This window comes from Zosterops lateralis, assembly GCF_965231275.1.
Source record: "Zosterops lateralis genome assembly, chromosome: 7".
Taxonomy (NCBI): Eukaryota; Metazoa; Chordata; class Aves; order Passeriformes; family Zosteropidae; genus Zosterops; species Zosterops lateralis.
In genome coordinates, this window is record NC_139767.1 from 26,131,901 (window position 1) to 26,152,301 (window position 20,401).

Genomic DNA, 20,401 nt, shown 5'->3' on the forward strand with positions numbered 1-20,401 from the left:
ACTGTGTCCCATCTCCAGCCACGCTGACAGTCACATGAGAACTTTTATTACATTTATGTAGTTGCACGTGAATATCACTAGATGTCCTCTACTGCTAAGTAGCTTCACCGTGGTCTGTGCCAAGCACCAAAGAAATTTGGTGAAATCAATCTCAGTTGTTTAAACTATGTTATAGCTTCATTGTTCCTAGCCCACAGAAGCAGAGCAATATTGTTCATCCATAGGCCCGAGGTGTGATGTGCTATCTCTGACCAACTGGACTCATAGGGGCAACAAAGCTACTGCACTGGTTTCATGCAGATTTGGAGTCAATTGGCAGTGTAGGAACACTTCAGGTTTTTCCTTTGCAGCTCACCTGAGATTGAGCCATCAGACTGGGTTCAGGCTGTGGTCTCCTTGTGCTCTTCTCCACATTCAACAGGGAGGGTCAAGCCCAAAGGGCTCTGCTCTAGCAAGAACTGATCTGGTACAGGATGGTGCATTTATCTCTGCAGGGTGCAGGCAGGTACAGCTCCCTGCTCCAGCACAACCAGCCTGTCCTCCAGACAGTGATGCCGGCAGCACCTTCAGTTAGTTCTTGGGAGACCACTGCATCCCCCCAAACCCCATCTCCATCCTCTGACTTCCCTGAAGGGAGCTCTTATCCCTGGCTATGTGGCACCAACAGGAACTTGTACTGAAAAAAATCTTACCCATTGTACTGTTCCTGCAGGGATTTTTTTTTTTTTTTTTTTTTTTTTTTTTTGTGCAACTGTTGGGAGTCCAGGACATCCCCTTGGATGAGCTGAGATTTAAGATTTAAGGGACAAACAGTCCCTGCCTTCCTGCAAACCCTCGTGTTTGCAACCTCCTACTGCAGAGCTTGGGCAAGCGAAGTGTCCCCAGCAGCCCAAAAGGCAGCTGCCAACAAAACAAGCCAAGATGCTCATGCTGCACTAAACCCACTCAGCTTTAATATGGGATAATAAACAGCCACATTCATCTAGACCTAATAGTGAAATATTATGCTACATCCATAATGCATCCTCTGATTTAGTGAGAGCTTGCCTTAAGTATAATCTGACTTGAGGAGTTCAGAGGTTGTACGGTCGCTTTAATCTATTCACTGAAGCTGAAACAGACTGGAAATGTCATGTGCTTGAATCTGTATGGGGGAAATGTTGGCTGAAATTTTAAGGCACTCTTTTCTTTTAGCTTTGTATTTCATTCCAGGGTTTGAAGTGTCGTCCATCCTGCACTAACGTCCCCCCAGGGAGGGCTGGTAAAGGGGAGGCTCTTCATGCCACTGCCTCTGCTGTCAAACTGAACGTGATGTTTTGTTTGAGGGCTCCTTGGGGTGACTCAGCAGGATACAAAAATGCACTTAAATAGGAGTTGCATTGTATAAGCGCTCAACCACAGCAGCAATTCCCCTTTAGCAATGTTGTTAACTAATATGCACTACAAGAAATGTAATGCTGCTCCACATACTGGATGGAATTGAAAGAGGACTTTTTGGCTTTCTTCTGTCCATAATTTTAGTATTTCTTATGGGAGGAAGGCTACTGAGAACTGAGCAATAGCCCAGGTACCTGACACACAGGAACCAGGCCACAGGCTTTTCCTGTCAAATGTTACTGACTTTGGTATGAAATGCATCAGAGATTTTCAGGTGTAGGTGTCTGAATATTGGGCTTGGTTGGCAAATGCAGCTATCTCCACAGAAGCAGAAATGTGCAGGTCTGAAGGATGATCTGTTTAAGATGATCAAACAGAAAGTTGGATGCTCAGATTTAAAGATCTAAACCTGAAATCTTTGGCCTAGCAGACTGCTGTGCCCCCAGCATTGAGTGACAGCATTTACACACCTCTGAGGGTGTGTAAATGACTTGCTGTGTGCAGCTGTACCAATTCTGCCCTCACTGGTGGCAAGACGTGCTGATAGCAAAAACCAGATTCCTCGTAGCCAGTCGCCTCTATCCCTGCACTGCAGTCTGCTCTGGGAAGATGAGGAGACGGTTTTGTCCTAGAAGAAAAATTTGTAACCAACAGAGAAAGTGTTTCACACCAAATTCATGGTGTAAACATGTGACTCCTTTTGACAAATGCATGTCTTACACAGCTGTCAATTCCTGTGAACAAAACACATCTGTCCCACAGTTTGGTTGGGAAAGCCTGTGGGGATCCTCCTGGTCTGCTCCCTCTCACCTCTTCCATGCTGCTGGACCAATGCAGATTTTGAGGCAGATACTCACGTATCTTGTATGTAAAATGGCAGTACACTTCTCTCTGCCTCTTACACATGTGGGAAAGCCAGCACTGAGGCTGTCTTGTTCTGTGCATGCCACAGCACTGTGCCAGACTCTTTGGGCAGATCTTTCTGGGGACTACTGGAGTATATGTAATGCCAATTCAGCACAGGAGGGGAAAGCTGGGACTCTTCACTTGGGTTTAAGAACCATTTCGAGTTCCTGTACCTCTGCTTTGCACACCACCAGGGAGGTAAGCCCTGACCCAGCAAGGTAACTTAGCAGGGGCCTAAATATAGCCCCCTGAGATGCTATGGGCACTCAGTACATCCCTGAGCACCCTGCAGGGCTGTCCTCAAGGTGCTCCTGTGGTAGGACACATCCCTCCTGCCATGGATTATCTCACACAGCCATTGCCAGCACCCTTTGTGAGGGCAGCCTGTGTCAGTAGGTGCGGGAGCAGGGCTTGTGCTGGTGTCAGGTGCAAGGTGTGAGGTGGCAAAGGAGCCCGCAGGTGGCATGGGAAGCACTGTTTTGGTTCTGCCTCCCAGTGCCATCCAAGGGCACAAATGAGAGGTAAAGAAAGTAACCACTGCCCGTGTGTTCCCCGAGTGCTGTATAGGGTGAGCTCTGGTGTATTAAACTCGAGTTCTCGTATTGGGACTAAAATTGACGAGACTTCCTCGTATGAAGCATGACTATGAGGGGGAGGGGGGAAGCGGGGCTGGGTGCACACAGTATCTGGCTCTCAAAGGCTCGGTGTGTGCCGTGCTCATGTGGCGTGATCGGCGCCTGTACCAGCCCGTGCCCTCCGGCCGCTGCCCCGTCCATCAGACAGAACCGGCTGTTTACTCTCCTCCTCCTCCTCCTCCTCCCCTGCTGGCGGCTGCACAGCCCCGCGGCCGGGGGCTCGGTCCGGTCCGGTCCGGTCCAGCCGCAGCCCCGCGGGGCCGGGGTGCCGGGCGGGGAGAGCGGCCCGAGCGGTTTAAGGTGCCGCTGCCGCCCCGCTCGCTCCACCTTAACGCGCGGCGGCGGCGGCCGGGCCCATCCATTGCCGCGCCGGGGGTCGGCGGGCCGGGGCCCCCGGGAGCCGCACCCCGCCCGCCGGACAGCGGCCCCCACGCGGCCCCCAGGGGCGAACGCGGCCCCGCGCCCGAGCCGCAGGTGACGGCGGGTCCCCGCACCGCCGCGAATCCCCCTCCGGCGGCGCCCGGGCCGGCCCCCGGCGGCGGGGCCGGGCTATTTATAGCAGGCGCGGCGGCGATATAAGGGATGGCCGGGCGCGGGCTGCGCGGCCGCCGGGGCCAGAGCGCGGGGCCGCCGGCGCTGCCCGGGCACTGAGGGGCCCACAGCCCGGGTGAGCGGGCGGGGAGCGGGGCGGGGGGGGCACGGCCGAGCAAACAATAACCCGGGTGTGTTCTGCCCGTCCCCCGCGGGACAGCGCCGCGCACTTTGGGCGCTCCACGCGTGACAAGCCCGCGGGAGGGGCGGGCCCGCCGCGACACCCGGCGGTAACCGCGGCGGGGCTTCCCCCTCCGCCTCTTTCCTCTCTCCGCAGCGATTCCCGCTGAAATGCGGCGCCCCACGCTGGCATGAGCCCCCCCGGCGGCAGCAGCGCGCCCCGGGCACCGCCGCTTTCCCTGGGCGCAGCTCGGAGCCGGGAGGAAAGCGGTGCCGGTGCCGCAGCAGCGCCGGACGCCGGGAGCGGCACGGACGGTACGGGGGCTCCGGGGGGCTCCGGGCCGCGGGAGGGTCCCCGGGAAAAGGGAATACACGGTGCAGTGCTCGGAACGCCCTGCGCTCCGTGCCTTCCCCGCGGTGAGCGCCCAGCAGAGGGGCCGCTCTGAGTTACGCGGTGTAAGGAAGATGTTTTTTAAGTTGAGGGTTTTGTTGGGTTTTGCTTGTGGCAGGGATTACGCCCCGCGCCACAGATTCGGAGTCACGGTGATGTTTTAGTTTCCTGCCCCGGCTGCGTTTGGAGGTGATCGGGGTATGGCGAGGTTTCTTATCTTGCATTAAAATTGCTCTCGGATCACTGAGTACTTTGTATAAGCTTCCATAACTTTTAGAAGGATAGAGATGCTATCTTCAGTTACAAAGAGAGGAGGAGGTACGGGTTTGGGTTGGGTGGTTGTGTTTTTTTTGGTTTTTGTTTGGGGTTTTTTTTCTGGTTTTACTTTACTCTTACTTCGTTTTTTTTTTACTCTCCGCTTTAAGAAAAAAACAGAGGTAGGGCGAAGATTTTTCAGACCTTGTGATTGGGATTGCTGGGGGTTACATAGAAAACTTGTAGGGTTTGTGTTTGTTTATTTATTTTAATCAATGGCTCAAGAGCCCTAGAAACAGCGTATAAAGCCCTGCTTCCTAGACAGAGAAACTGAGATAAAGCCACGCTGGCTCAAGCTGAGGAGCAGGCTATGTGTCAGACCTCGGGTGGTGGATCAGTCTCAAGCATCCTGCACTCCTCTGCTCCAGTGACCCTTCCTGTCGGGCTCATTACGTCGTGCAGCAAATTGGGACTTCACTTCAGGTCGGAGTGGAGGGAGGGATTTCTCAGGAGAGCAAATCGCACAGGGGAGTCCTGACCCCGGCGTGAGGCTTTTTCCCAGCACAGGGAACTGCAGCACTGTCAGCTGGCACTGTTTTCCAGTAATGCCATGGAAATATGAAATTCTAAGCTACCAACTCCTCGGGTAGCTTAAATCATCTAAGTTCAGATTTTGTTGGCAGGCTTAAAGGGATGTTATTGACTGGAAATGTTTATGCACATCTTACCTGGAAACTATTGTTCATCCAAGAGTTGATATTAAGAAAGGTGAATCAAGTTTATAGTGGTATCAGCTTTCTGATATAGATGTGCTTTCTGAATTTTCACTCTGAAATTATCTGGTTATCTCGTGCTCTTTCCACACAAGAGAAATGCATTTCAAAGGCCTAAAACTGTCATTTTTCTTTGTGAAAGGTACTTGTCTCTTGCTCTGAATCTGTTAAGACAGATTTGCAAAAACAGGATCTATCAATTTAAGAAAGGCTAGGAGAAAGATAAGAGAAAGAACAAGGGGTGTGGCAAGGAAATTATGAAGTAATAGCTTTAAAGAAAAACTCCTCTCTAGTAGAGCTTTGGACTGCCTAAGAGAAGTAAGATTTCTTTCCAGATATTTGAGTCTGAAAATACCAAGCTGACAGCATCTTCTTAAAAATAATAGTGTATGTAGAAAATAGGTATGACTAGTTTCATATTATAGTTCTGCATCAATTTGTTTGCCTTTGATTTTGCTCCTCCATTCTAGGAGATATCCAGTATGATAGAGTATAACCAGATTGCAGAGGGCCAAACACCCCACCAAGCATCACTCCTGAACCAGAGCAGCTGCACTAGAGTCAGAGCTGGCCCAGCACCTCTTTTCAGGAATTATGTGAGAGGTAGTTCTATTTATTGAAGCTTTTGGTGGGTATTTTCACGAGCTCAAAAATTTTTGGAGGTGCTAGGATCTGCAGAAATTTACCTTGCTTTCTTCATGGGAGGAGCTTTTGGTATGTGTGGCATTGGATTTTTTTTTTTCTTAACCTAGGACTGAGACTAACACTAGGGAGGAATAACATTGTATCAGAAGGTGGTTAGAGAAGACTTTCTTCCTTCTCCCCACGCATTTTTTTGGCACTGGTGGAGACATGGCATTTGGGGACTGGAAGGAGGAGGAGGAATCCTGCACATGAGCTGGTGTTGTCATTGGCAAAGGCAATGTAAGGCAGGTGGATATAAGAAAAATGGATGTGGTGATCTATTATTGTTGACATTGTGCTGTGCTTTCTTAGGCTCTTCTTTAACTGCAGTGTCCTGAGTCTTCCCTGGCCCATGAGCTGCAGCATGTGCTCCTAGGGGTGTTTCAGGGCTGACAACATTTGAGCAAAAACTCCACTCCCTTCTCTTAATTCTGGAAGGCTCCTTGAGCAAAACTGTTCAGCTTCATTCATTTCTGCCCTTTCATTTTTATCTTCCTTCCTTGGGTGTGAAGTCCTTTTTGTAGCTGGATTCAAGCCAAGAACCTCTACCCACAGCTGCCAAGCCTGGCATCCCTACTGACCTGCTGGCTCCAGGTGAGTCAGTTCATTAGGATGAATCAGTATGCCCTGTAAAAATTTTAGGCTCCAGACTTCAGCTTGACCACTCTTAATAATTTGGTTTTGCCTGGGTTATTTGTTTGTCACACCTTCAGTTAAACTGTCTCTTCTGGTGGCTCCTTGCTTCAGACTTGCTCAGTTTTTGGAGCCGTGTAGGGCCTTAAGTGCAGTGCCCCTACACTTTGTGGAGCTGCTTTTGCCTCAACATTGTAACTTCTCCATGACTGTTCATCCCTTTACCTCTCTTACCTGCGCAGGTGGAGGTAAGAGGGATTGCACCTCAGCATGGGAATGTGCAGCTCTTCAATGCAGGGAGTACTTCAGTCCCTGGAGGTGAAGAATGAATCCACAGGAATAAAGAGGGGAGTGTTTTGGCATGATGGTGGTGTGTGCATAAGCTTTTACTGTCATAAATAAGTAGATTGGGATTCGAGGGACAGATTCAATGTGAAAAATAGGGAATTAATTTTCAGGCTTCCAAGGCAGGGCTGAGGAAGAGAGGCCATGTTAAAGATATGGAAATGTGCCTTGAAAGTGACCTTTCAAAGATGGATGACATTATTTTTGTTGTGTGAAGCACCCAAGTTTAATGAAGTACAAAGCAGAAGGGGCTGGGAGGATTTGGTCCAAGTGCAAACAGAATGAGCGTGGGATTGGCAGATGGGAAGAACATTAGCCCACTCCTTGGTGGAGTTGTTGCTTCTTTCTCCTGCTGTTGCTTACAGGGGTGCTTGAGACAAGATACTTACTGAGGAGGGGGGATGAGCCTTCCTGCTCTACTCAAATGTCACTGGCTGTATTTTTCTTCATGGGCAAACAAAGTTCCAGCACTCCAGTGGGTCACATCTCGAGTGTTTGTATCCAAAGTAAATCTAGAGCAACACCATCTACTTCACTAACATCTGCAATAAGCCACGACTGGCTTTTTCTGAACAGAGAGGAGAAATGAACAGCTGTAACTTCAGATGCTGAATTTTTTGGCATACTCATTTTTTTGAGATTTATGTCTCTTTTATTCTCTGTTTGAGAATGTAGTGGAGTAACTGCTGATCCATGCGTGTGTATGTGTGAGAAAATGTCAGCGGAGGAATAATATATATGGAAATCTTGCATAGAGATAGAACAGGCAGCCAGTTTGCCATTAGATAATGAAATAATTGTACGAAAATATGTCTCCTGAAATAATGATGGAGGGAAAAGGTAGGGACAGGGTTGAGGGAGGTTAACAATATTTTTAAGTAGTTTGCTCTACTTATAGTACTCATTACTGACTCTGATGCAATGTTACTGCTTCAGACACTGCTTTTCCAGTGAGTGGTGTTTACTGTTGCCCAGGCAGATAAGTTTAATCTGAAAGACCAGCCCAATTGCTAGAGCTAGGTGAAGGGATGGGAAACTGCCCCCAAGTCCTTTGTCACAATCTGGCCAGAGTGGGGAGGCTATGGTCAGAAACTCCTACAGGTACCAATGAACCTTCCTCTCACTGAGGCCACTTTTCTTCTTTCTAAAATGGGGTAGTGGAAGTTATTTCTCAGTGGGATGTGTTGGAAGCATAAATATAGCTGAGATACTTCAGAAGGCATTTAACTAGCTGAGACAGTCTTAGATGGGATTCCCCTTCCTGGTACTCCTCTTCTGGCCAGAACTGACCAGCAAAAATGTTCAGTGTTTGCACAATTTATGTATTCATTTTTGGCTAAAATTTGTTAACCTTGGAATTTGTTTGACATTGATAGGCTCAAGAGTAAAATCTTTAACTACTTTCTTGTACTTTCTTCTTCTACTGTAGAGCAGCTTAAAAAGTTCCTGGCACTCCTTCCCCTTCTCCCAAATAACACAATGTCTGCCTTGCCTTCTCTTTGTGAAGGTCTGCTTCTGCAAAGAATGTTGTGCCAAGTATACAACTTTATGCAAGGTGGTAAAAATGGCTTATTCTTTCTTCATCCCAGCTCTTGACTGCATCTGCCTAGTTCTTGGTATAGAGATGAATGTCACTGAGGACTGCCTGGGGGCTATTTTGCATCTGAATGGTGACTTGCAATGATTCAGGTAATAGGCCAGACCACTGTTCTGTGTAGTGACTGGTGCTAGTCCACTGAAGTCCAAACAGCTGCTCAACGTTTCCATCATCTCCAGTGAAAACAAGTACAACAGCATCAGCTTGCAGCCAGTTTAGAGTAAACCTGCTCCCTGGGCTGTGGGTTAACCTCCTTAAATGTCCCTTGTGGTCAGGTCTGTTACTCTTGTATGTGAAAATAAGTCTTGGTGTGCTTTCTGATTTACTGGAGTGTAAATAAACCAAGAAGGTCTTTCACGTTCAAGGCTCTCTCATCAGCATATATTAGTAACGCTCATCAGCTTTTGACTGGAACTTTGATGGCATAATTACCCTGAAAGGGTAACATATTCAAAACTACCTGTGTGACTTTGGGAGTTAGATTCCTCAGAGTCTTAGTCATTATTTTAAATAGGAATTAGCTTTTCAAGCTACACACACTCCTGGAAGTTTTCAGCAAAGGCTTCTGTTAAGCTTGTCTTTAAAATGCCAGTTTCTAGGATGAGAGTGGCAGCTCTGCCATTCCACTAATTTCAGATATGAAATAAGAATGTTAGCGAAACAATTAGATAAATACTGTGGTAAATAAATTCTCATGGGTAATCTTACTAGAGAGGTCCAAGAGGTAGAAATGTAGTTTTCAGTCACCTGACAGCAGGATGGATATGGGCATGGATTTTCAGCTATATTTTTAAGACAGCTGAGAAGATGACTGATGTTTCAGCTGTTGTTGTAGACAGAGTAAAGCATATATTTCTCTAGATAGGATTTGGTGCACTTAAACAGCTTGTGACTAGAACAGTTCAAGTCACTGGGGTAAACATGGTTATCAGAAGAAACAGATAAACTAAGAAAACAGTCTTGCATACTCTAATGTTTGTGTAGGTAAGATTTAAATTTGCTATCAGTCCTAGGGTTCTTTTTGAGCAGTGATGGATTAGTCTTCATACTTATGCAAGTTTTAAACATTCCTGTAACATTCGTAATGCAAAATCTATTTATTTTGCAACATACCTGTGAGATACCCGCTCTTTATCTCATTTGTACAGCTAGGAAACTGAAGTATTCAGTAAAGCTAAACACAGCATGAAGGATTAATCACACAAGAAAGTCTGCATCAGGACAAACAGGAGGGTGCTGAAATTTGGTCTCAATTCCCATGAAAATCAACAAGCTCTGGTCCCTGCTTTTCCCATCTGGTTCTTTCTCAGTGCTTGTGACATTTGCTTGGCTAGACAATGTGGGTATGGCTTTTCTAAGGAAGAAAGCTCAAGCCTGGTGATGGAGGGGGAGGGAGCTGATGTATGTCTGGGGGAAGATGAAGAGTGGGGAGCATCCCCCAGCTAGAGATGCCTCCACCACCACTTCTTTGGTGAGTGGCATCCCCAAGGCTGGCACTGAAACTATGTTCCTCTCTGGAAAATCCCTGCTCTTCCTGTACCCAGAGCCAGCTCTGCTCTTCTTAATAAAGTTGATGTGAGTGTCAGGGTTGATGATGGAGCTTTCTGCCCAGCTCCATGTCTGCTGTCACAGTGCTGAGTCCCTGTGCTACCTGGGTTCCCCGATGGAGCAGAGCCTGCACTACTCCATCTCAGCTATGTGAGGGTCACCATGTTTGGGGTTTGGTGGAGGAAGCAGTCCAAAGCTGGCAGGAGGAATTTTTTCTTATGGTTGCATGATGAACAGAAACAATGTGAGTTTTATTGCTCAGAATGTATCCACGTTTATAGGATGCTATATTTAAAAAGGAGAAAAAATGAGTCACAGGGAGCTATGCTAATGCTAAGTATTTATGTCTACCTCTTGTGAGGCTGAAGGCAGTGGGAGTTGAGCAACATTCTTGTGAAGTGTCTAGAGGATTTACAGATCAAACTAAAGCCTGCTGAAGTCAGCTGCAAGTCATGCTGTGCCTTGCTCGGGGCCCATGTCATGTACCGTGTGTGGGTTACAGTGAAATATTCCTCATGGGAAACCCAGGAGTGCTCAGTGCTGCTGACTTCCCTGGGCTTGGGCAGGAGCTTGACTTGCTCCCAGCAGTTGTTGCTCTGCCTCTGGAAAGTCACTCCTGGGTCACTGCCAGGGCAGGGATGTTGCTGTGCCTCCCAGGCTGTGCCTGCAGCACCACAGGAATGGGTACCTGCACCCTGAGTGGGAGCAGGCAGAGCCTGGCATGCCTCAGCTTCTCCTCCTCCACAGGAGCTGCAGTCCCAAGGAGATGTAATGTCAGGGTCTGCTGTGGTACAAGCTGCTGGAGCTTCCCTTTCAGAACTGCCAGGGCTTGGATACTTTAACTTAAGGCATGTCTTGACACTAATTCAGTTGGCTTCCACTTAATTATGAAGTGCAAATCTTGGAGTTTGTTTTATTTAAAAGTTCTTTAATGAAATTGCAATCTGATTGAGAGCACCAGTGAATTCAGCTCTCCAAACGTCTGCTTGCCAGCATACCTCAGCTCCTGTCACAGCTATAGGAGGGACTGGGATCAGGATTTCACTGCTGGGTGAGCCAACAATGGAGTATAGAGAGGGACTCTGTGAACAAACCCTGACAGCACCATGTGTCCAAAAAATGCAGATTTGGCAACAGCAAGAGGCTCCACAGTTCCTCTGTTTTATCCACTTATTGGAAAGAGGTGGTTTTGAAGTGAGCAAAAAATAATTATTAAAGTGAAATCTTCTTTTTTCCTTTGTTTTCTTATGATTTGTTTTGGGTTTGTTTGGTTTTTGTTTTTTGGGTTTTTTTTTGAGAATTGGTCATGTCAGTATGAAAATAAATGTGTGTCAACTTCCATCAATACAGTTTTGAGTGGTACACTATTGCAGCCTGTTCCATTTTCCAGTGCAAGGCATACTCTGGTTTATGGAAACAAATCCTTGTTCATTTTGCAAATATAAGAGAGGGTGAAAAGCTTTTGAATAGGGTTCTGCTCTTTGCATTGCTGGAAGCACTAAGCCTCATGGTGAGTCTGATAGGCAATAGCTGGAACAAAGACCCACCCAACCCACATTAAAAAGATGTTAATGGACATCAGTGTAGTGGGAATCACATCCAATTTTTTTCTTGATAAAACACCCACTGTAGCATGTCATCAGGCACCTGGTGACTCCAGAAAAGCATTTAAAGGGCTTTTTTCTGTAAATTTGTGATCCTGTGATACAAGCTCTTTACCAGTTGGTTGTTGAAACACAGAATCTGAAGGGGTACTGAATGACAAAAGTAACAGGATGCAGATGGAATTTAATCTCTTGGACACATCCAGACGCTGTTATCAGGTCTGTCATCTGTACTTAGCATACCCAGATAGCTCTTGAGTGGTCTGCATAGACAGCTGGCAGTTTAGTAGAGATTGTGATCTTTAGAAAATATGTAGCTAACGTCTTGTGTAATACTTGCTGTAGAAGTATTGGTGTCACCAGCCTGAGTGCAATGCTTGCTGGGTGGGGAACATACAGCTATAAAGCAGGACTCTTTGGAAGAAGTTATTCAGTACCAAGCACTCAATCCCAGAAAGAGTCATGAAGGGCATCCACAGAGCTTGTGCTGCAGGGTGATGAACTGGGAGTGGGGAGATCACTGAAGGAATCCCTTTGGCTCAGTGGTGCTTGCTGCTGAGCTGCAGTTGCAGACTGAGGCTGGTTTGGTGGCTGCTGATGTTTCGTGGGGACAAGAATCCCTAACTAACCTTGGAACAGGAGGAGACATGCCCCAGTGCTCTGGAAAAACCCTCAGCTGTTGTGAATTGTTTTTGTGCAACAGTGCAAGGTCAAACACTGCTGTTGTAGCTCTCAGAATAGTGCATGATTTCGCTGTTAAGGTACCTGCCTGCATCTGACACAGCTGCCCTTGGAGAACAAGGCAGGTATTTCCTGAGCCCACTCTGTGCACTTCACTGCCACTTGAAGAGACCTTGGTGGTACCTGGAAGGATCGTAGCTCAGAACTAGCAAGTCCAGAGGTTGTGATCAGCTGTAGCAATGAGGTGGACTTGAATGAGTACTTGCAGCACTTCCCTAAGAAAATACTCTGTAGCTCAAGGGCAGAGTGCTCTGAGAGAGACTTCTGTTTCCTCCACATGGTGTGGATGCTTTCAGATCTAATCCACAGAGAATATGTCAGGCATGAGGAACTGTGCAGACCATTTGATTTTCTTGAGCTTTGGGAAGGTCCGAAGAGATTCTGAATGCTCTGTTACGATGCTCGGCTGGGCATCGCTTCCTCTGTGCATCCTGCAAAACAGCTCCATGAAGCACAGAAATGCTGATAAGCTGCTGCATCACCCTAGTCCTGAGAGCAGCAAGGGTTTTGTTAGATGAGATTTACTTGTGGAGTATTAAATCTGTCTTCAAAAGTTTGACTTGGACCAAATGCCTGTGGAGCATGAAAAGGCTTTCATGTTAACCCACAAAGTTAGCTAAGAGAATATATAATTCCTTATTCTTTTTGCAATGTAGCAAGCCTGTTTAATTAGGCAACTGGGATTTGAATTATTAAATAACAGAACAGTTTCAGTCTACTTTTCTGTTGGTAAAGATCTCCAGCAACCCCATTTTTATTCCATGGATTTTTAAATTATGAGTTTCAGAAACTCTTTGAACCTCGGGGGGATGACTTACTGGATCCAGGAGGACAGAGAAATAGGACTCTTATTTTAAGGTCTCCTGAGCACAGCAAGTTATTCTCTGTTGTTTACATACTAACCTCACAAGAATATGGAAATAAATGCTAGGCTGTCGAAGCAAAGCAGAAAAATTATGGTTTGGGGCATGTCCTGTGTCAAAGCATCTGTTTGGTTTTGTGCAGCATAAGAATAAATCCTTCTACTGCACAAAACACTGGGAGCAGTTCTCTGGTTTGGGGGAAAAGAGAATAGAGCAAAGTTCCTGTGGGCTTGGGAAGACTCGTGAAGGTGGACTGGCATAGCTGAGAAGTGGGAAGAGACAAAGAGGAGCTGTCTCAGCCAGAGCAGTGAAGAACTGCTAAACTTGGGCAGTGATTGGAGGTCTGCCACCTTCAAGACAATGACAGAAGGGCTGAGGAAATGCCTGCTAGTGTCCATGGTTGGGGCAGATCTGCCAGCAGCCCTGGGCAGGGTGTCCTCATGGGCAGCAGGAGGTGAGGAACTTGCTAACAAAGCCACTTTCCCCCAAAAAACTCCTTAAATATCTCCCAACCTCAGGCTCCTCAAGCCCTCCTGACCCCAGGCTAATGTATTCTGGTTCCTGTTTGGGACTGATGCACTTCAAAAGCTTCGTTGAGTGGAGGGGTGGGTGGACACTGTGGGTGGAACTGGTGACCCAAAATACCATTTCCTCTTCCTAAGGCTGGGCGTATACCAAACTTGTGTCTCTGTGTGGTAAAAGAATATGAACCAAAAGTGCTGAGAGATGCAGTGGTTAAATTGAAACATGCTGTGGCAGGATGAAAGTAATCTTGTCCCTTACAAGGCCTTAATGCTTTGGGGCTTTATTTATTTTATTTTTTTTTTTTTCAAGTGGCTGCCATCCATGCTGTCTCTATCTGCGCTTTTAATAGAGATATTTTTATATGCAGAGATGTGTCAAGATGTCATCAGGGTAAATCATCTCATTGTATTATCACTCACTAGGTCGATATTAAAAAAGCAATATCTATAGTTGTGTTTTATTTAAAATTTTAAGTCTGAAATGTCATTGAAGATGCTGAATATTAGAGGATAACTCTATGTAAGGATCTATGTCCCTTGCAGAGAACCCTGCAGTACAAAGAAGGGTCAAATCCAAATTTTTTGCTGTTTGCTGAGTCTGGTATGTAAAATATGATGCAAATGAGAGATTTAAATGGATTGCCAAGATTAAGGCTAATCCATAATCTCTTTGCTTGGTGTTTAAAAATAATAGCAGTGTACTTGCATAGGAATGGCATGAGATCTACCCTAAGGCTAGAGCAACATAATGCTGCCCACTGGTTTTGAGAAGGGACCTTGGTGTATTGACTTGGTTACAACTTTGTAGCAGGGTAGCTGTACTTCAGAGCTGTGTGGTGGATGGAAGTTAAAAATGGGTCTTATGGCAGAACCCAAACATTTCTTTGGAATTTCTCAGCCAAGGTGTCTAGGAGATTGAACATCTTTCTTTGCTCAAATTCTTCTGAGTTTCAAATGGGAAAAGAAGAGCAGAGTAATTGAACCAAAGCAATGATCTGGAAGAGCTAATCAAAGACCAGGGATTCTTTGAAGGTAGCTCTTGATTTACCTCAATAGTCTAGACTGAGAAACTTTGTCCAGTTACTTTGTTTTATTTGGTTGATGCATGATCTGACCTGTGGAGTGACCCTTCCCACTGCTCAGGTAAAGCACGAGTGCTGTACACTTGTAGGAGCTCTGTCCCACTCAGGTACAGCTGCAGTGTACAGTGGCACTGTAGTACAACCCACAGTTAAGGAAAGGTGAATGTGGTCCAGCCCCAGAAAATGACAAGCAGTGTGGTGATACCAATATTTAACTGATGCTTTATCCTCTTGTCCCATCAAAAGTCCTTACCTGCCCTTTTCCAAGACTCAGTGGTGTGTCCACTGCCTGTATTGCTCTGTAGCCCAGCACATCTCCACATTCCCTCTGGGACAGCATCCTCTCAGGGAATCTGACTGTGCAGTTTCTGCAAATCTGTCAGTGTCAGCCTGATGATAAGACAGAAGGAGGCATCACGCTGGGTGTGGGGTGCTGAATACCTTGAAAGCTGGCTTCTGAAATTAGTATAACCAAGTGTGGTGTGTTTCTCCCATGTGAAAACAGTTTATAGGGCAAAAGCAGATGTTACTGTTTGGTGTGTGTGAAAGATGCTTTGTGGCATAAGTGGGTGTGCCTCTCTTTTCTTTTAACTGGCAAGAGAATCTGCTGTTGCTTTCTTATTTTCTTTTTCTTTTTTTTTTCCCCACCAAATGGTAATTGGGTTTTAAGGGGGTTTGTCTTCCCCTGAAGTTGTGGGTGAATTTCTGATGTGATTCCACAGTGATGAGGGGTGTAGTGGTGGTTGGAGCCCTGCTGTTGCCTTGCTCATCGGAGCTGCTTCATGAGAGTGCAAAACACTTTTGAGGTATGATTTCCCATAGCATGCTAATCCAGTGAAGTGCTGTAGATTTGCTTGCTGGCACTGTTTAAATCCATAATGCAGCACCACCTGCCAAACCACAGGGCATAATGGAAGTGTTAATGAATGTACATATACACCCTCCCACACGGCTGCAAGTTGAATGATTTAAGAGTCAAGGCAGAGAATTTAGGCTAAGTGTAAAAGGAACCAGAATTAGGGTATCCTGATGCAGATCTCTGCTGAAACTGGGGTTGAGGAGTGGCCACAGGGGTCTAAAGTTGGGTCAGCTGACTTACAGGGTGCTTTCAAAGACATGTTGATCTTCAGTTGCTGCCCTATGGATTCATCCACTCATGACACCTGAGATGTAAGTTGGGCATTCAACAACAAAGTGCAGGTACAGAGCAGCACCAGCTGGGGCCCTGGTATCTCTCTTCCAAGGGGATATTCTCAGGGGATGCTTCTCTCCAGTGCTGGCAGGGTGAAGGCAGTTGATAGGGGAGTGGACTTGAGTCATGCAAGGGTAAATTCTGTTCCTCAGGGGTGGTTTGGCCAGTTGCTAACTGGTTTGAGTGTCAAGGTGTGTGTTTACCACCAGGCTGGCACAGAGCGGAAGGAGCAGGGAAGGGAGCTGACAGCCAAGGGGTTTGCCAAAGAGAGGGGCTAGGAAGAGGCAGCAGGGCTGGCACATGGCTGGGATGCTGGCAGTGTACATGCACCCTGTCCTCAGGCAGGTTCAGTGGAATGCTGTGGCTTTGCAAAACCCTGCATCACCATTTGTGAGGCAGAGGAGGGGCCTGTGCATCCACCCCTCATCCCACTCCTCATCCCTGTACCCAGCCCCAAGTTCTGCCCACCCTCCTCTTTGAGACAAGTTGGATTTGCCAAGTATGGAGTCACCTCCCCAGCATGCTGTACGTAAATAAGAGGCTTATGCTCTTGGCAGACACTGTAACAAGCCTGGAAAAAATTACTGTTATGGGCCCTGGCCCAGTGATGAGATCTTGGAGTCTTCCAAGCGACAGAGTAATGACATGGACCTGGGAAATGCCTGGAATAGCCTTCCACACAGTTCTGGGATGTAGCGTCATTAAATTCTAAGTAAAATAGGCCATGTGCCTATTTGGGTAAATTTGGAAGGTAACAGTTCCTTCATCTTCTGAAGTCCATGCTGGTGAAGCTCTACTAAATCTCCAGCATTACAGACCAGCATACTCACTGTTCTTCTGTACCTGTAAGTGAGTATTAGATGTGTTATGGGGAACTGGGAGGACTGTCCTTTATCCAACACCCTGGGAAAACTTACAGAGAGCCCTACAATCCTGCCCTGTGCCTTGGGGTGTAGGACTATTGCAGAAACATCAGTGCTGCCCCATAGCTCACAGATAATTTCAGGGAATATTGTGCTGCAAACTGAACAGGCTATGTGTCTTTTTTTTTCCATAGGATATGTACAACAATAGTCTTTTTGCCTAGGAAGGACATAGACATGAGTCAAGTTTTGGAAAAGATTTGAAGGTAGCGGACGGATTTTGGAAATGGCCTGGATCCCCACTCTCCTCACCTTTCTTCATCTGCCCCTTGGACTTGATAGGATTCACCCATCCCCTAGTGGAAATGCTATTATCAGGGAACTTCACAGCCTTCAGCTCTTTGCAGCTGTCTAAGAGATGCAAAGTGTGTTTGCCAGGAGGGAAGAGAGTCTTTAAAAAGCCATTTACATCCTGAAAGACATCCGGTAGCAACACTGGAGATGTAAAAAGCATTAAATACTGAATTGAGCCTGACTGGAAGACAAGCTTGGAGCCAAATGCATTGATTAATTTGCAGGAGGGTGACTGGAATGAGGTGGCCCTGTACCCTTTCTATCCATTAATCATCTCCAAAGCATCCATAGGTGCCATGAAGTCTGTGCCTTGGCTCAGCCATGTGTGGACAGCGTGGTGCCCATAAGGCTGCAGGGCAATGACCCATCAAGGAGCTGGGCAGAGGGGTGGATGTACCCCTTGTTTTGGCAGGGGCTTTGGGACTGATGTGGGGAAGGCAGGGTGGAGCTGTGAGGTGGTCCATGCTGGGCAGTCCTTGATGCTGCTTAGGATCCCCTCACAGCTCCATGCTGCTGCACAGGAATTCACTGCCTGGACCACTTCCACCTGCACAAGCTGATGCTGGTTGAGGCTGGGAGGGCTGTGCCATGCACATCTGGCTGTGCCATGCATTGCTAGCATCAGGGCTGCATGCAGGCAGCAGAACATCTGGGCTGCAAACAGGGCGTGGCTGAAGCATTGGGCTGTTGCTTCAGAAACCTCACTGAGCAGTGTTAAGAGCAGCAAAACCACCCAGGGCAGTGAATTTGGGGTCTTTTCTATTGGTGTGTCAGCAGGCTGGGATGTGTAGGAGGGAAGCTGCCCATTTCCAGGGATTGTGTGAGCAGGAAGGGCAGCTATTGGAATTCGAAGCCGCTTCCTCCACTAAATTCTTGGTGTGTTATCTCTGCCTGGGCAGGGCAGGGGAACATCTTGGCTATCTGCTTTTTTGCTACAGTATGTTTAGGTCAGTTTCATTGGTTTCATGATAACATAGGAGAGGCCTTCCTGGCCTCATTAACAAAGAATTTGCAAGAGTAATACAGGAATCTATCATCCCCTGATGTCTCCTGAGAGCTTTGGAAATAAATAGGTAAGGAAAGGGATGGTGGATTTAAACACACAAGAAGTAATGGAAGTAAGAATAGCTGAGCCAGGTCCCAGTTACTGAGTAGGATGCTCATTTCATACCTTGGCAAAAGGCTTGGATCAGCCTCCAGTGGACACCCCCAAACTGGCAACCATACAGGGCAACCATACAGTTTTATTTGAGGTCTTAGAGACACAGGAATGAATCTTGTGTAGCTGCTCTCTGGTCGCATAACTGTATTCTTCTACAGAACTAGTAGTGGCAGAGCTGTAGCTGCAAATGACCCAAATCTGACTGAAGTGCTGTTTTTAATAATAATAAGGAAAAAAACCAATCTGGCTTCTGCACCTGATTGTTGGCTTGTCAGAGTGACAGAACTCTTCTTATTTTGAAAAGGGCACTACATCACCAAGGGAAACAGGCTGAAGATTAATGGAGTTTTTGTGGGAGGTGGAGGAGGAGTTGGGAGAGGGAACAGAGTTGGTTTTGGATGACATTTGTCAGTATGATTGACTCATGCTCTGCTGCACTTACGTACAGACTGGGACACCAACAAGCACGTGCTTCCCAGTAAAAACAAGTGAGTCCCTGAGGCCAGCCTGGCCACAGGAAAGCTGCTGCTCAGTTCTCTACAGCAAGGGCTTCTCCTTACATCACTCAGGGATTCACAGAGGGGGAAGGTGAGGGGGGGCCGCCTACTACCTAAGCTGTTTCCAGTGACGTGGCTTTTTTTATTATTATTATTTGTTCAGGCTATAATTCTGTGTTTCCTGAAATAACTACCAAGTATTCATCAGGCAACTACTGCCTTTAGCTGCCTTTTTTGTGAATCTCAAGTGCTTCATTACTCCCCCGGTGCATTTTCTTTCTCTTACAGTAAATCTGAGCAGCATCTGTGTGGTGGGGGAGGTGATGCAATTTTGGGTTGAAAGGGAGAAAAGGTCTGGCTGGCACAGGAAGCCAGTGAGCAGTTCAGGGAACACAACACTTGGGGTTCAGCATCTTTTTGCGCAGGAGGAGAATTGAAGAGGCCGCTTTCAGGACCCACAGCTACATCTCCCCACATTCAAAGCCCAGCCAGTTTCAGCTCTTTATGGCTTGGTAGAAGACTTTATTTTAAACGACAGTTGGTTTTAGGCTTTCTTTTTTTTTTCTCCCTTTTAGTAGCAATCTGATAGTGCTTTGATCACTGCTCCAAAAGGAAATCCCTGTAATTTCCTGTGCAGGTCTTACCAGGTGCTGGGCTCCATCAGATCCGGAAGCTGATGGGAGTTGGGAGCACCTGTTAGAATCTGCCTTCTTAGAAAACCTCAGAGGCTTGAAATTTCACTTGTGTTTTGGAAAACTTAATGCCAGAACTGCAAAGGGCATCAGACTCTGGCTTCCCACATGACAGTTCTGTTCCATGCTGACTTCCCACTGAAGACTGGAACACGGTCCAGCTTTTGTTCAGTGTGTCCTTTTGGAGGCATTGACTGGGAAGGAAATCTGACAGGCTGGAGAAAACTTGGCTAAGAGTTAATCATCTTTATTTAATAATAATTGGCAGTGGTTTTTCATACACCTTCAAGTCCTTTGGCTCTTGAAGGCTTGGGACATGGTCATGCCTACTTGAGGGAAAAATTCCTGAAGTTCATTCAGTCCTGATCAGCATGACTCAAGGGAAGCAGCAGCCTCCTAAAAGGGCATGTCCTGTCTTTCAAGGATTCTTAGTAGTTCCCAGCCCAAGGGATTGCCTACAACACATTGGGCTGAACTATTTTGGTACCTGGCTGGCGTCTCTGGGTGTGTCGTGGTGGTTGTGTGGCTGCAGCCAGCAGTCAGCAAGAGGAACAGAGAGGGAAGTGTTCAGATTTTGCAGAGTTTCAGCCCTGCAGGCACTGCGTGGAGCTGCTAATGCTTACAAAGTGGCCAGGTAAAAGGGTGTAATCGAGTGAGCTGTGGGTAGAGGAAGAGTTCTTAATTGCAACCGTGGGAGTAGTTGGCAGCCTCGGTGGCTGATAGTCTTCCTCAGGTGAGATCAGCATCCTCAGCTATGCAGAGCTCTGGCAGGCCGTGGGTGAAGAGCCACGGACCAAAACAAGCAGATGATAGGAAAATTGTCTTGGCCATGGGCTGATGGAATCATCAGCATCCATGCTTATACATTAGTATGTGCTAAATCATAGCCTATTGCTGAAAGTGACATAGGCTCCCTGAAGCTGTCTGCTTTGGAGAGTTGCAGCAGAGGAGGAGGGAGCTTGGTAGTTCCTA

General features: G+C 47.0%; 1 protein-coding gene across 2 annotated transcripts in view; it reads left to right on the forward strand.

The window, feature by feature from the left end:
* The first annotated feature begins 3,863 nt into the window (after positions 1 to 3,863).
* The window catches only part of MRAS (muscle RAS oncogene homolog), a 38,195-nt gene continuing 21,657 nt past the window's right edge, over positions 3,864 to 20,401 (forward strand). The window contains exon 1 of one of the 2 annotated variants that reach the window (XM_083865191.1): positions 3,864 to 3,944. The gene's annotated coding sequence lies outside the window, so the exon portion shown is untranslated. The remainder of the gene's footprint in view (positions 3,945 to 20,401) is intronic. The other variant, XM_083865192.1, reaches the window with a different exon arrangement.